Source organism: Scyliorhinus canicula, chromosome 10 (genome assembly GCF_902713615.1).
Source record: "Scyliorhinus canicula chromosome 10, sScyCan1.1, whole genome shotgun sequence".
Classification (NCBI taxonomy): domain Eukaryota; kingdom Metazoa; phylum Chordata; class Chondrichthyes; order Carcharhiniformes; family Scyliorhinidae; genus Scyliorhinus; species Scyliorhinus canicula.
The window spans coordinates 182,729,496-182,744,737 of NC_052155.1; the positions used below are offsets into that span (position 1 = coordinate 182,729,496).

Below are 15,242 nucleotides of genomic sequence, written 5' to 3' on the forward strand. Positions count from 1 at the left end.
AAGAAGGAATTGAGTACTCTAAGTAAATTTTTAAACAGACACGTCCGTCAACGATCACCAAAGTCTCACAAACAGTGAGGAGTGAAGGTGGTTCGTGAAGCCTCTTCAGGCTGTCTCTCCATTTAATTACCTCAGCATCATCCACCCATCTCGGTTCCACATCCTTTACTACCCCTGTCATACAAAAATCTACCAATCACACACTTGACATTTTAATTGACCACCCCCTCCCCCCCTCCTCCACACCCATCAGCCTCAAAGACGTTTGTTTTGAGAGAGAACATTCTGGATTTCCATCACTCTTTGTGTGAAGGAAGGCTTCCTGACATCAGGGCCTGGTTCCAGTTTTAAGTTAGTTCCCCTTTGTTCTGGATTCCCCCACCAGTAAGGGCAACGAAGAGTCCACAGCGAGTAGGTTGAAACTGAAACTTTCTTTATTTTACAATAACTATTATCTACAACTCCAGTAGTTCCCTACTGGGTCTTCTCTAGTTGGCGCCACACTGGCCGACTCTATTCATACAAAGCAAAGTTATTTTAAATATTTTTATTCGCTTTTTAACATTTTATACATCAAACAAAATAATGCAAAACATCAAGAACAATAGAAACCGCCCCCCACTCCACCAACCATCACACCGATAACTAAAAAGAAACACCCCCCCATCCTTACCCCCCCAACCCTCCACAACCACCCCCCTACTCTTAGCAGCTGATGGTAAGTGACTCTTCAAAGAGTCAAATGGAACCCCTTACTCCCCCCTCCCCCACCTCAAAGCAAACTTAACCTTCTCCAAATACAGGAACTTTATCAAGTCCCCAAGCCATACAGAAGCACAGGGCAGAGATGCTGACCTCCACCCACCTGCTTGCAATCAGCAAGGCGAAGGCTAAAACATCTGCCCCCACTCCCTTCTGCAGCTCCAGCAAGTCCGACATCCCAAATATGGTCCCCAGGGGACAGGGCTCCAAATCCACGTGCACAATCGCCAACACGGTGCTGAAAATGACCTCCAAAATGTCACCAACTTTCGGCAGGACCAGGACATATGTACATGATTGGCCTGGCCCCTCCCACACCCATCGCTAATGTCCTTCACCCCCTTAAACACCCTCGACCTTGTCAGGTGCACCCTGTGCACCACCTTTAACTGTATTTACCCCAACCTCGCACATGTGGTTGAGGCATTCAACCTCCACATCACCTCACACCACAACCGTTTCTCCATCACCAACCCCAGCTCCTCCTCCCACTTGGCCTTGACCCCCTCCAGCGACGCCATATCCTCTTCCAAAATCCTCCCATAAATCGCCGACATTCCAACCCTAGCACCAACAACTCCCCCTCCAGCAACGAGGAAACATCACCGGAAACATCAGGAAAACCTTTATTGAAAACTCCCGCACCTGCAGATATCTAAAGACTTTCCCTCCCGTGGAATCTCAAACTTCTCCACCAACTCCTCCAAACTCGCAAACCATCCTTCCAATAATAAGTCCTTCATTTCCATCACCACGCCCCCCCCCCCAAACCCCCCCCCCCCCCCCCCCCCCCCCACCCCTCTCGCCCCAGAAACCGAGCATCAGCCACTCCGGCTCAAACGCATGATTCTCTCAGACGGGCAGCAACTTTGACCCTGCCCCAACTTGAAAAGCTGCCGAATTGCCTCCGTATCTTCAGCGTGGCCACCACCACTGGACTACCCGAGTATTTCCCTGGGGCAAATGCCCATTGCCAGCACCCGCAAGCCTGACCTGCTACAAGAGCCTGCCTCCATCCTCACCCACATTGCCCAATAGCAATGCAACAGATTTGGAAGAGCCAAACCCTCCCCCCCCCCCGACTGCCGCCCTCTCTGAAGCTCCGTCTTCCGAATCCTCGCCACCTTACCGGCCCAGACAAATGACGAAATCAACTGTTCCACCCCCATAAAAAATGCCTTTGGCATAAAGACCGGAATAAAACCGCGGCAAAATATTCATCCTTACCACCTGCACCCAGCCCGCCAGTGATAGGGAGAGGCTGTCCCATCTCAGCAAGCCTGCCTTGACCCTACCCACCATTCTTGTGAAATTAAATTTACAGAGCCGGGCCCAGTCTCGAGCCACCTGCACCCCCAGGCACCTAAAGTGAGTCATCGCCACAGGAAATGGCAATCCGTCCAAGCCAGCCCCCCGGAGAAGACACCAAAAAACACTCGCTCTTCTCCAAATTCAATTTATATCCCGAAAAAGCCCCAAACCTCTTGAACAGCCCCATTATATCCCCCACCATGGGACCCACTGTCTGTGCAGAGTCTGCACGTTCTCCCCGTGTCTGCGTGGGTTTCCCTCCGGGTGCTCCGGTTTCCTCCCACTAGTCTCGAAAGACGTGCTTGTTAGGTGAATTGGACATTCTGAATTCTCCCTCAGTGTACCCAAACAGGCGCCGGAGTGTGGCGACTAGGGGATTTTCACAATAACTTCATTGCAGTGTTAATGTAAGCCTACTTGTGACACTAATAAAGATTATCATTATTATTAACAATTTGGCCCACGCCACAAACTTAGGCCCAATCCCAAACCGCTCCAACACCACAAACAAATAACTCCACTCTACTCAATTAAATGCCTTTTCTGCATCCAGCGCACCATCACCTCCAACTCCGCACGTTCTGATAGGGAGAGCACCATGTTTAAGAAGCGCTGCACTGCCATGAATAATACCTACCCTTTATAAACCCCGTCTGATCCTCCCCAATCATCAGCGGAAGGGGCTCTTCCAAACTAAGCGCGAACACCTTGGCAAGAATCTTGGCACCCATATTTATCAGGGATATTGTCCGATACAACCCACACTCTATCACACCCTTATCCTTTTTTAACAACAGCGAAATAAATGCCTGTCCCATCATCCCTGGGAGTGCCCCCTTTGCCACTGCATCCTCAAACATCTCCACCAACAGCGGCGCCAACTTATCCAAACACTTCTTGAAAAATCCACCCGGAACCCATCTGGCCTCGGTGCTTTACCCTTGGCATCTTCCCCATTGCCATCTGAACTTCCTCAAACCCCACTGGCTCCTCCAACCCTGCCCTCTCCTCCTGTCCTACTTTAGGACACATCAGCCTTGCGAGCCCCACCTCCCTCCACCTCGACCCACCCAGTCAACTCAAGTTTGTTAGCAAAATGGCCCCTGCCAAAGCCCCCTCCCCCACATACCTAATACAAAAAAAACCCCAACACCCAGCCCTTCCAAACAAAGGGGAAAAGACCGCAACACATTACACCAAGGTCCCTAATCCATCCCATCCCAACCACAACATACAAAAACAAAGTCCAACTTCAGTTTAGTCCCAGTCCTTCAGCCCTGACAAACGCCTCCGCCTCCCCCGCCATCTCAAAGTAATGGTCCTTGGAGTTGCGTGTAACTCTCAGCTTCACCGGTTAGACCACCCCAAACCGGACATTACTCTTGAAAAGTGCTGCCTTCGCCCTTTTAAAGGCCGCCTGCCATCTTGCCAGCTCCACCGTGACATCCTGGTAAAGACGAATACCACTGCCTTTCCTACCTCACCTCTCAATTCTGTTCGGCCCATCGCAAGACCGGCTCCTTCATCTGAAAGCTGTGTAAACAGACTATCACAGCTCTTGGTGGATCATCCACCTTTGGCTTCAGCCGAAGCGACCGATTCACACCATCCAGCTCAAAGAGGGAAGTGTTCTCCTCCTCCCCCAACAACTTGGCGAACATCCCCAAAGGTACTGCCCCTCAGGCAGCCCCACGACCCGCAGATTCTGCTGCCGTGACCTGTTCTCGAGGTTCTCCACTTTAGCTCTCAGCCCTTTATCGCTCTCTTCCACCCTCCGTAGCTTCTCTCCCAGCGGGGCGAGCCCAGTCGCGGTGCTGCGGTAATGCCCCCTCCACCCTCTTCAACGCCTCACCATGCTCCCGCACTCTCTCCGAAGTCTTTGCAAGAGCCTCCTTTATTGTGGCCAACGTATCGTCCACCAACTGTTTGAGCGTTCCCACCATCACCTTTCCGTGCTGCTCAAACTGCACCGCCATCACCTCAGCCAGCGTGTCCAGCGTAACGGGCCCAGTTCCACTCCGCCATCTTTCCTCCCACAGAACCCCGCACCGAACCCGAGCTCCCAGGCGGATTCGCGCTCGTTCATTTTCGTCCCGTATTCTTCCGTTGGGTTTTTGACATCCTCTAATTACCACAACGTTTCTGAACAGCAATCATATAAAGTTGCCCCCCCAAATCTGGGTGAAAGGGGTGAAAAAAACAGAAGCTCCAGCAGGAGCCACCCACGTGCGACCAACATGTCGCTGTCGGACGTCCCACAAAACGATGTATTGTTAAGGATCCTCGACTTCTTATCGGGGGAGCTTGTATTCTGCAAGATCCACAGGGTTGATAATCATCCCTACCCTGTAAGACCAGTACGGGTTGCAACAGCCTCTATCAGCTCTAATTAACAGTTGGCTCAAAGCTTATATTTTGCACTTTGGTTCGCGTTCTTCAGAGTATAATCCTTTATAATTATAACATACCTCATGACATTTCTAAAGATGGTAAGTTATGTTATAAAGACAGGAACGTTATGTTGTATAATGTACAATTTTTGATTAACTGACCCTTTAAAGTTCTATTTGGTGTTAATTAAACACGGGGGTTTAATTGCTATTCAAGTTGTGGAGCTGAGCTCTAGCTAATTATGCTTACTGAGACCAATTAAGGGGCTGTATATTTGACTCCAGTATTTTCTGTTCCTGGAGCTTTCTATGATCAGAGAATCATAGAATCAATGGGCTAGATTCTCCGTTTCAGCAGTTAAGTGCCGGCTGAAACGGAGAATTTGCAGGCGTTTTACGAAGCCACAATTGGTGCCGAACCCCCACCGATTCTGGGACCGGTGAGGGGCCAGCAGCCGTGCCGGGTGAAACTCCCGGCCCCCGCACCGAAAACGGTCGGAGAATAGCCATGTCCCTGGCCGTGCCGTACAACATGGCGCCGGTCGGGCGTGGGCCCAACCTGCCATCCGTGATCCACAAGCCACCCCCTGGCCGCCCCCCCCCCCCCCACCCCCCCCCCAACCAGTCGCCCAAGCCCTTGCAAAAGCGTCCTCGGCCAGTGGCACGGACCCTGCAGTCCGCAGCCGCCAGGCCAGGTTCACAACCGCCAAGGCCACACGTGTCCTGCGCGGTTGGGAACTCGGCCCATCGGAGGCGGAGCATCGCAGGAGGGCCTTCTGCTGACGTGCCAATGCCGTTGCAACGGTGCGCACCACGGTGACACCATTTCGGAGGGGGGGGGGGTGGTGAGCATGGCTGACCAGTGTCAAACCGGTGCTGGACCCAATTTGGGCGCCGGAGCCCATTCTCAACCCGATCGCCGATTACGATATCGGCATCAGGCAGTGGCGAATCCCACCTGTAGAATTTACATTGCAGAAGGAGGCCATTCAAGTCTGCATCGGCCTATGGAAAGAGCACCCTACTTAAGCCGATGCCTCCACCCTCTCCCTGTAACCCAGTAACTCCACCTAATCTTTTGGACACGAAGGGCCAATTTAGCGTAGCCATTCCACCTAACCTGTACATCCTTTGGACTGTGGGAGTAAACCGGAGCACCTGGAGGAAACCCACGTAGACACGGGGTGCAAACTCCGCACAGACAGTGATCCAAGCTGGGAATTGAACCTGGGTCCCTGGAGCTGTGAGGCAGCAGTGCTAACCACTGTGGCACCGTGCCCCCCTGATGCTGATGGAATCGCTTAGAACAGGGTTTCCCAAACGTGGGGACAGGACAAGCAAAGCAGTTTAAATCCCATCTCCCCCCCCCCCCTTTCCCCCCGTCTTAGGTCATCCACTCACCCCCAACTCACTGAACAACTCCCCAAGCACCAGCCTTCCATCCCACCCACCCCGGGGTGTCCAAAAGGAAGATGCTCACCAGGGGCTGCGTGTGGTGTCCGGGACTGGATGGTGACATTGAGAGGTTGGTAAAGCAGCGTCAAGAGCATCTAAAGCTCCCGCCATCAGCCCCACCTCACCCCTGGGAGTGGCCAGACCAGCCCTGGGGGCAGTTACTGGTCGACCTCACTGGGCCTTTCTTAGGGTCAATGTTTTTATTACTTGTCGACGCCCACACAAAATGGTTAGACGTTTACCGGACGCCGTCCACCACTTCACAGACCATCATTGAGAAGCTATGCCAATCATCTAGCGTCCATGGTACCCCGGAGGTGCACGTTGCTGATAACGGCACCCCTTTCACCAACGAGGAATTCTCAAAGTTCATGCAGGCGAGCGGAGTGAAACACATTCGGACCGTCCCGTACCACCCTTCTTCAAATAGCCCGGCCGAGCAGGCGGTACAGACGTTTAAGAGGGGCATGAAGAAACAAGCCACAGGGTTAGTTGAAACAATATTGGCGCATTTCCAATTCAACTATCGGACCACTTCACGTGTAATGACCGGGGTAGAACCGGCAGAGGTACCGAAGACTACAAACACGTCTAATCCTAATGTTTCCCAATCTTGGTGGGAAGGTGGAGAAGTAACAAGATCTCTGGAAAAAGTATCAATACCCCGGAAGCAGGACATAGGGTTCAAGCTCGGACACTGTATACGTCTGGAATTTTGAGGACGGTGCCTAGTGGATACCAGGGACCACAGTGGAGAACATTAGACCAGTCTCTGATATGGTCAAAGCCATGGTGTGTCGGTACACAAACACGTGGACCATCTCAAAGGCTGGGCGCCCACACCAGAGTCAATCCGGCCGGTTGCATCAGTCCTTCATCCCTTGTGCCCAGCATCCAGGGGCCAAAGAGCCAGGACACATGCGCGAGATGGAGGATTTTGGTAAGCCATTGAGAAATAAGCATCCTTGGTCTTGAATGACAGTCTGGCCAAGGAGAGACCGCCTACAGGACCCCACAGATGATCAGTGCGGAAGCAATGCTCCCCGACATGTTACAGACACCACCCCTTGGTCGAGCCCCACAACTGTGCTAACCACTGTGCTACCGTGCTGCCGTACTTTTATTCAAACACAACAAGATCTCACTACAGAGTCCTCCCCTTAGCTTGAGGCCCAGTTTCTCTTCCCACCTCTCTCTTGTTTCGTCCAGTGGGGCCCTCACTTCCTCTAGCAGTCACCCACATATGTCTGAACGCTTTCCCCCCCCCCCCACCGCCCTAACCCGTCCTGTGATATCAGTCTGTCTGGCAGGGTGTGCCTGGGTAAGTGAAGGAATGACAAGGCCTTCTAGTGGAGGAAGTCCCGCATAGAACATAGAACAGTACAGCACAGAACAGGCCCTTCGGCCCTCGATGTTGTGCCGAGCAATGATCACCCTACTCAAACCCACGTATCCACCCTATACCCGTAACCCAACAACTCCCTCCTTAACCTTACTTTTTAGGACACTCCGGGCAATTTATCATGGCCAATCCACCTAACCCGCACATCTTTGGACTGTGGGAGGAAACTGGAGCACCCGGAGGAAACCCACGCACACACGGGGAGGACGTGCAGACTCCGCACAGACAGTGACCCAGCCTGGAATCGAACCTGGGATCCTGGAGCTGTGAAGCATTTATGCTAACCACCATGCTACCGTGCTGCCCTGGAGGTATCGGAGCTCGCTCCCTTTCAGGCTTTGGAACTTCTCTGTTAATTCCTCCAATATTGCCACTCTGCCGTCCATGCACATGTCCCTGAACCTCAACACACCTTCGTCCCTTCTCCAAGTTTTGTATGTGGGAGCTGAGATGGACACGTCTCCCAGCGTGAAATGGTGCCGCAGTTGGTTCCAAGCGTCTAGCGATGCAATCCCACCGGGCTAGCTGGATTCTACGTGCGGAGCCAGGCCCAGTTGTGGGCTATCTGAGTCCCAGGTATCTAACTTAGTCTGGGCCAGTTGGGACGGCAGCGCTCCCAGCTCTGCTTCTCCCCCTCCTGGAGGTTGGGAACACCATTTTAAATTATTTTGTCATGTTTCCTTTTAAAGTTTCAGTTTTAATCCAGTGCCCCATCAGGGGCTGTCACACCCTCTCAATTGTTCATTTGTTTTATTGATCAGTGGTTTTCTTAATAGAGCAAATGAAAAGTGACTCCTCTTCTGCTGGTAGATTCATGTCCGGGGCGGGCCCTGAAGAGGGAGTACATGGTGCCACTGGCCTTCGACAAGCTGTGGCACTGCGGGAGCTGAAGTACATCATCAGCTCCCAAAATGACATTTCATTTAAATAGATAAGTTTCCTTTTAAGTTTGTCTCCTGTTACAGCGCTCCTTTAAGGGGCTGTCACCTTGTTAATTTGTTTCGTTTTGGGGCTTCAGTAGAGTATCGAAAGAGATTGTTGGGACTCTGGGGGCCGGCTGGGAGACATAAATATGTAATGCTGCACACTTTCAATTAACCAACCATCAAGAGAAAGATTGATGTCCTGACACATACTTGGGTTCCATTTAACATAATGCTTGAATCCATTATCAAGGACTTTATAGCAGAACATTCAGAAAGTAGTGGCAGGATCAGTCAGAGTCAGCATGGATTTATGAAGGGAAAATCATGCTCGACAAATCTGTTGGAATTCACTGAAGAGGTAGTCGGTACAGTTGACAAGGGGGAGTCAGTCGATGTGGTATATTTGGACTTTCAGAAGGCGTTTGACAAAGTCCCGCAGAAGAGATTATTGTGCAAAATTAAAGCGCATGGGATTGGGGGAGATGTATTAAGGTGGATAGAAAACTGGTTGGCGGAGAGGAAACAAAGAGTAGGAATTAATGGGTCCTTTTTAAATTAGCAGGCAGTAACCAGTGGGGTACCACAGGGATTGGTGCTGGGAATCCCAGCTGTTCACAATATATATTAATGATTTGGATGAGGGAACAAAATGAAACATCTCAAAGTTTGCAGATGATACCAAATTAGGTGGGAGGGTGAATTGTGAAAAGGATGCAGAGATCCTACAGCAAGATCTGGACAGGTTGGGCGAGTGGGCAAATCAATGGCAGGTGCAGTATAATGTGGATAAGTGTGAGGTTATTCATTTTGGAAGCAAAAACAGGAAGGCAGATTACTACCTGAATGGTTGTAAATTGGGAGAGGGGAGTGTGCAGCGGAACCTGGGCGACCTTGTGCACCAGTCGTTGAAGGTAAACATGCAGGTGTAGCAGGCGGTAAAGAAGGCTAATGGTATGTTGGCCTTCATTGCGAGAGGTTTCGAGTATAGAAGCAGGGATGTGTTGCTGCAATTATACAGGGCCTTGGTGAGGCCACACTTGGAGTATTGTGTGCCGTTTTGGTCTCCTTCTCTGAGGAAGGATGTTCTTGCTCTCGAGGGAGTGCAGCGAACGTTTACCAATCTGATTCCAGGGATGGCGGGATTGTCATATGAGGAGAGATTGACTAGGTTGGGATTGTTCTCGCTGAAGTTCAGAAGAATGAGCGGGGATCTCATAGAGACTTACAAAATTCTAACAGGACTAGACAGGGTAGATGCAGGGAAGATGTTACCAATGATGGATGTGTCCAGAACCAGGGGTCAAAGCCTGAGGATTCAGGGTATACCATTTTGGACAGAGATAAGGAGACATTTCTTCACACAAAGAGTGGTGAGCCTGTGGAATTCATTACCACAGGAAGTAGTTGATGCTAAAACTTTGAATATATTCAAGAGGCGGCTGGATATAGCACTTGGGGAGAATGGAATCAAAGGCTATGGGGAGAAAGCAGGCTTCGGCTATTGAGTTGGATGATCAGCCATGATCGTGATGAATGGCAGAGCAGGCTCGAAGGGCCAAAAGGCCTCCTCCTGCTCCTGTCTTCTATGCATCTATGTATCTATGTAACACCTAAAGGTTTGAGGGTGTGATTGATGGTGATGGGGTAAAGCGATAGAGGAATACAGAAGGAGCCACGGTTGGAGCAATGGAAATACTGGGGAAAGTTTGTTAAGCTGAAGGAGGTTACTAGGATGGGGGTGAAGACATTTAAATAAGAGGGCAACCATTTTAAATTGGAGGCACTTGGTGACTGGGAGTCAATGTCAGTCAGCACGGGCAGGAATGATGGATGTGTGGGATTTCATATGGAAATGGTGGAGCAAAGAGATGAGTGGGGCCAAAGGAGTATTTGAGTTCCAGAGGAGCAGTGCAATCACTTGTCCCAATGTCGGATCTCTTATTTTATCTTCTAATGAGAGTCGATAGTCCGGTTGATTGGAGCTGTCAAAAATACGACTTTATTGTTAATTATTCACTGAATGAAAACTGAGAAACAAAATATCAGACAATACATAGAAAGGTCAGACACATTGGGGGGGGGGGGGGGAGGGGGGGGAGCATGACACATAAAAGCTTCAAGAAATAACTTTAAACACAAACTGATAGATGATTCAAGAATTCAGGAAAGTAGGAATTCAGGAACAAAACCTTGACCATGAGGTCTTACGTTTAAGGGAATCCTTATCGATGGTCTAATCCCTCATTTGCTCTCATTGGTTTCTAATTCTCAGTTGAGACCTCCTGATTTGTTCAAATAGATCTCTGTTACCTGGAGGATGATTTATTAACCAAACATTGACCATTACTTAAGATTGACTGGTATCCATTAGGAATAATTTAGTGTCTCCGTGCGAACCTCATGAGAATAGATTTCTCATGCCACTGATAGCCATAGACCTTGATGTAACTAATTATTTGATACATTCTTATAACTAAATGCAACTAACTGAAATACAATGGTCTATTAAAAATATGGAACATTCGTTGGAACAATGTTTAACTTCCTACAGACAAGACCCTAAAGTTCAACAGTTAATTCATTATCTGAAACAATTACTATCTTTTCACAGTCATGTCATTTTGATCAATTCCACTCCTGTAGCTATGCACTCAAGCAGTGCCTAAAAACATCAATAAATCAATGAATCAATAAGTCCATGAACTATCACCCATCACCCTCCAATTCCAATTCTGTCCCCACACTCAATAGTGCACTAAAACAGACCTTTATTTTTTTCGATAGCTAGTAATTCCCGGAACAGGTCGCTAGTCTGTTGCCAGGGCTTATAGCTTGAGCGGCTATATCAAGTGTGGCTGACCAGAAGTCTCTCCTGCTCTTAATACTTGGCGTGTTTGGAAGGATTTGCAGGTGACATACTCAACGGGCGGGGTTCTCCGATCTCGTACCTGGCAGTACCCTCCGAGCTTTGGTGTTCCAGCTGAAACTCCATTTACCAGAAAATCCCAGCCACAAATGCAGACGGAGGATTGTGGCCAACCTGTTTGACCGGGTTAATGATCTTCCTTGGCCATCATGTCCTGGGGTAGGACCTGAACCCAGAGCGTCTGGCTCAGATGTGTGGACGCTACCCACTGCCCCACAAGACCTCCTCGTCCAGCTCCCTGCAGCTTTTGAAATGTCAAATCCCATCCGGTGTCCAATTGAAGTCTTAGAAATGGGTTGGTTTCCCCATGTCTACAATGCCATGGAGATAATGAGGGACATTGGGCATCATGCCATTTACACTCCATTCCCATTGTCTGCAACATTTCTCGAAGGAAATCTGAAAATCAGGATTTTCTTTTCTATAAATTTAGCATACCCAATTCATTTTTATCCAATTAAGGGGCAATTTAGCGTGACCAATCCACCTACCCTGCACATCTTTGGATTATGGGGGCGAAACCCACGCAAACACGGGGAGAATGTGCAAACTCCACACGGACAGTGACCCAGAGCCGGGATCAAACCTGGGACCCTCGCCGCCGTGAAGCAGCAGTGCTATCCACTGCGCCGCCGTGCTGCCCCCGAAAATCAGGCGGATTGACGGGAAGCCAGAGTGAAACACTTCCCAGCTAAGCCTCCTGCCTAAGGTGTAATCGTAATCATATTCAAGACACACATTAATCTTTATGTTCACTGTTAAAAACAAAGTTTTGTCAGACACATTGTAAAGTTTTGATTATGGTTCACATTGAGTGGATTTTCATTCCAATTAATTTGAAGCAGAGGGCAGAACAGAACCAGATTGCCGAGCTCTGATGCATGAATATGATATACTGTGCAAGGCTAAAGGGAAAGGAAATCTCCACACTGATGGTTTTATGATTGACGTAAAATATTATCTATTGCGTGCCACCAATTTTTGCATGCCATTTTAAAATGTTATTGTTGTCAATCCACCCTTAATTGCATGGTTGTACAATATGTTAATATTTCTGGAAGAACTCCAACACATAAACATGATGTATTAAAACCCCGTACAGCCATAACCAGGATTGTAGCGGAGGATATATGTGAGCACAAAGTGTAATTGCCAACTTTTCAGGCCGGATTTTAACTCACTCATTTTACGCAGAGTTAAAATCAGACCCTTAGGGCATGGCACAGTGGGGCAGTGGTTAGCTCTGCTGCCTCACGGCGCTGAGGACCTGCGTTCGATCCCCTCTCTGGGTCACTATCCGTGTGGAGTTTGCGCATTCTCCTCGTGTTTGCATGGGTCTCACCCCCACAACACAAAAATCTGCAGCGTAGGTGGATTGGTCACGCTAAATTGCCCCTTAATTGGAAAAATAAGAATTGGATACTTCAATTTTTTTTCAAAATCAGACCCTTAAATATCAAGTTCAAAAGCAGAATTGGCAGAATGAGGCCCTTCAGGGGGTTTTGAGGGCTCAGTTAGAATCCGGGCTTGAAAACCCTTCACGAGCCTTCCCACCCCGGATTTAATTAACCAAAGGCAGTGGAGGCATCCCAAATGCCGCCCGTCCCCCCCCCCCCCCCCCTCCCCCCCACCTAATTCAATGCCCCTCACCTCCAAACTCACTTCGGGGGGAGAGCACTAAATTCCATCCAATGTCTTCTATCTCCCAACAATAACCACCCCAAGCCACGAGATTGCCTCCAGTTCTGTGGCTTCCATTGTTGCTAATACGTTCCGGTACACAACATTATCAAATACATTCTACAAGTTCATTTGGCGACCAGTTTAATTATGTTTACATTCACATGACCAATATTCGCTGCCTCCCCATGAAGATGGAAACAGGTTTTTGCTAAAAGCAAAAAAAAAGAATTTACACAACAAAGTCATCAACTCGTACTTTTTATTGGCATGCTTAGCTTATTACAATAGTAATCTTTTTAATGTCAAACCATTTGCAAAGTGCTACAATAGATAATTCTAAACAAATAAATTAATATCTAAGGTTACAAAGATAGTTTTGGTGTGTTGCAGTAATCCAGATGTCTTGGAATCTGCTTCTACCCAGTTGATATTTATATTCTGTTATGAAAAGCTATCCAATTATCCCCACTCCCCTGCTCTCTCCCCAGAGCCCAGCAGGTTTTTTTCCCCTTCAACTATTTATCCAACTCCTTTATAAATGTTCCTATTGAATCTGCTTCCACTGCCCTTTCATGCAACACCTTCCAGATCACAACTACATGTGTCAAAATTGTTACCCCCCTCTGGTTTTTACCAATTCCTTTAAATCCACCTCCTCTGGTTACCGACGCTTTGGCCACAGCGAAGAGTTTCCCTCTTTTTAACTATATCAAAACCCATCACAAAGATATAAATGCACTAGAAACAGTTCAGTGAAGGTTTACTAGACTAATACTAGACTAGGCAGCACGGTGGCACAGTGGTTTGCACTGCCTTGGGTGACTGACTACGTGCGGAGTCTGCATGTTCTCCCCGTGACTGCGTGGGTTTCGTCCGGGTGCTCTGATTTCCTCGCAGTCCGAAGATGTGCAGGTTAGACTGGGTTACAGGGTTAGGGGTGGGGGGAGTGGGCCTGGCAGGGTGCTCTGTTTCAATGGGCTGGTGCAAAGCAGATGGCCTGAATGGCCTCCTTTTTCACTGTAGGAATTCGATAGTTCCAATAGGAGGAATGGGAAGGTTGTCGAGGAAGGGCAGAGAAAAATGGTCGTCTCTGGAACTCTCTTCCTCGAAAGGCAGTCGAAGCAGACTCTTCAATATTTAGTCAAACATTTTTAAGGAAGAGCTATACAGAATTTTGATTAACAAGGAGGGTGGCAGGTTTACGGGGGGGGGAGGGGGGGGGCAGGAATGTGGGGTTGAGATCACAATCAGATTAGCCATGATCTTACTCAATGGTGGAGCAGGCTCGAGGGGCCGAGTGGCCTACTCCTGTTCCTAGTTCGTATGTTCATAGGATTTTGAATACCTCTATGAAATATCAACACTAAACCCATATCTTTAATTATAAAGCAAGAGATGCCCATATAGACAATTAAATATGCAACCCCATCCCCAGTTTACATGTATATATTATACATACATATGTACTTGAACCTCATATCTGAGCAGAATATCATTAATCTCAGAGAATGTTGTTACAACGAAAGGTACACTGAATACAATTGGACAAACTCACAGCTTGGAATGCTAAGCAATCACATTACCATCTGAAGCATTGAAAAGATTGACACAATTAGATTGGCAAGTAGAATACTCTCACTAACGCAGGCAGCCACAACACAAATCACTTATGCTTTATAAACAACAATATTTATTTAAACACTGATATTTTCATTTATCTCCATCAAAACAACATTCTAATATTCGAAAGAGTGAGTTTCTCAGCTAACCCCCATCGTCTCCCTGGCTGTCACTCCGAAAAGGTACACAAATTATAAAAAAATAGACATTTACAGCCATCAAGGTCGCATGGCTTGATGGACATCTATAGATAGCAAGCAAGTGTGCTTAAATAATTTTCTGAAATATCTTCCAGAGCTCTGATGCTTTCCCACGATTAATACGGAAACACACTTTGGAATGAAGGGTACCGACATCAGTTCAAAATATTACCATCTGCCACATTCTCAAAGTAAAATATTTTCAAAGAATTTTCATGCCTTTTCATTTAGATGTGTTGAAGTTGCTGTCAATTCTTTGCTCAGGCTGAACAATTCCAGGGGATTTGGCTGGGAGGAGCTACCGAGTTTGATGTGTCGACAATTTCCGTTCATATCTATCTAATCATAGCCAGAGAATTACTTACGATGGCTTCTCTTCCTGTTGCTACACCATTGCCTCGGGTCTTCCCCAAGGACCTATCCTTGGTCCTATTCTATTTCTCCTCTACGTGTTGCACCCCCCACCCCCCCCCCCCCCCCCCCCCCCCCCCCCCCCCCCCCCCCAGCCCCTCTCCTGCAACATCATTCAAAGGCATAGGGCTGGATTCTCCATCCCGCCGTGCCACA

The 15,242-nt window shown here is 48.4% G+C and overlaps 1 long non-coding RNA gene across 1 annotated transcript; it reads left to right on the forward strand.

The window, feature by feature from the left end:
- The first annotated feature begins 6,560 nt into the window (after nt 1-6,560).
- LOC119972109 lies at nt 6,561-14,885 on the forward strand. Its single transcript, XR_005462005.1, has 2 exons — nt 6,561-6,858; nt 14,771-14,885. It is a non-coding gene; the product is annotated as an uncharacterized LOC119972109 (long non-coding RNA).
- The last annotated feature ends 357 nt before the right edge of the window (nt 14,886-15,242 follow it).